This window comes from Octopus bimaculoides, chromosome 21 (assembly GCF_046866305.1).
Source record: "Octopus bimaculoides isolate indiv1 chromosome 21, ASM4686630v1, whole genome shotgun sequence".
Lineage (NCBI taxonomy): Eukaryota > Metazoa > Mollusca > Cephalopoda > Octopoda > Octopodidae > Octopus > Octopus bimaculoides.
In genome coordinates, this window is record NC_142948.1 from 11,001,994 (window position 1) to 11,003,943 (window position 1,950).

The 1,950-nt window shown below is 30.7% G+C and overlaps 1 long non-coding RNA gene across 1 annotated transcript in view; it reads right to left on the bottom strand.

The window, feature by feature from the left end:
- Positions 1 to 1,359: 1,359 nt before the first annotated feature.
- The window catches only part of LOC149131490 (uncharacterized), a 9,570-nt gene continuing 8,979 nt past the window's right edge, over positions 1,360 to 1,950 (bottom strand). The window contains exon 2 of the long non-coding RNA XR_016237846.1: positions 1,360 to 1,433. This is a non-coding gene — a long non-coding RNA (uncharacterized LOC149131490). The remainder of the gene's footprint in view (positions 1,434 to 1,950) is intronic.

The following is a 1,950-nucleotide window of genomic DNA, read 5'->3' on the forward strand; positions in this document are numbered from 1 at the left end:
GTGTATTCGTATTTTCAAACGCTTTTTCATACACACACGTATACATGTGTGCATGTGTTGCTGTTCTTGATAGTGTGTGTGTGCTCTCTTCGTGTGCGTGGCTAGGTTTAGCACATGCTTCCATGCGCGCATGTGTGCGTGTATGGTTGTCTTCATTTATTTTACTTCTGTTTATTGAATACAGTTGATCATAATTTATACATTATGCTGTCACAGTATTTGCGTGAATGTATTTCAGATAATATCGAAACATGCGCAATGTTTAAAATAATAACGCTAAAAATAATAACATTAATAATAATAGTAATAGTAATAATAATAATAAAATACTAATAATGATAACAGTAATAATAAAACTGAATCCCGGAAAGAACACGAAGCGAAATAAGGATATAAATATAGAATATCCGATTCATACATTCTCTTAATTCTTCGTTCTGTTTTTTCGCATTTATTATTTAAGAACATTCTACTCTTCTTATGTTTTTGCTTCAACTATTTAGTTTAGAAGGAACATGTTTAAAAGATCTCATGAATATATCATAAATAGCAAAATTAGATTATAAACACACACACACGTATATATATATATATATATATATATATATATATATATATATATATATATATATATATATATATATATATATATATATATATATAGAAAGATTTCTGTGAAAGGATTGCTTTATTTCCTTCAAATATCTATTTAAAATTTCTCGCGCGATAATATACAGATAGATTTATCGCGGCTTCATTTCCATAAAATTTAATTATTATTCTTTGTTTTTTTTTTCTTCTTCTTCTAGTACCACTGTAATGTATTGTGTAGAAAACCTTTATGTCACACATCGTCCATTTATATTAAGATGTTATATAATCACACACATAATATAACAAAAAAATATAGCCGTGCAGAATCGAACAAAGAACAGATTCAGAATTTGCTGCGTATGCATATGTGAATGTAAATGCGGAGTGAGAAAGAGCGTAAGTTCCAGTCTAGTCAAAGTTATGTATTCTCTATCGTTTGCTTTTTCGACCAGTTTCAATATGTTGATATCTGATCAGTAAAGCGTTAGAAGAACACTATGTCTTATAATAACATAACATATATTTTCAACTTAATCTAAGTCAACATTAGATCTCATAAAGCTACATCAATCATAGATTGTACAAGTAAGATAAATAGAAGACCAGAACCCAGGCAGTGTTGTCTCCCTATCTCGAAGATCTAGGCTTGCTTTATATATCGTCTTAATGTGAAGAAATGCCGCTTAGTATGTCGTCCGTATATATTTTGTGTTCAAATTCCGTCGAGATATATTTCATCATTGCAGGGTCGATAAAATAAGTACCAGTTGAGCACAAGAGTCGACGAAGCCGACTTACACATTCCCATGAAATTGTTAGCCTTGTGCCAAAATTTGAAGCTGAAATAACACATTTAAAAAAAGAAATACTTTACTGTATAGTTATGTTTATCAATTTCACAGGATTATTTAAACAAGTTTATTAGATGTAAAGTTAAGTCTCATTACTACACTAGCATTACTGCTCTTAATTTAGCAAATTTTATCATTTTAGCGTAACTGTAAAGTTAATTATGAATGTCTGGAATAACATTTATGATTAGCTGCCAGGAACGCTGCTAGGTTAACTGTCCGGTTCGTAGTTGATAGCTTCATATAGTATTGTTGATGCCGTAGGTGAGACATCCGTGGTATTTGAAGTTGAAGCTAGATGATATACATTATTCTTCATGTTGGTAAATGTTTCACCCAAGCCAAGTTGTTAGAATGATTTTCACATTTCATTGTGTAAATATTCATGTAACAAATGTAAATTCATTTGTAGTAGTTCTGCTAGTTTCATCCGTTTGATATGTTAACTCCCCCACTGAACGAACCACGGGAAAGCCTTTCCGCCACATCTGATTTTATGTTCTTT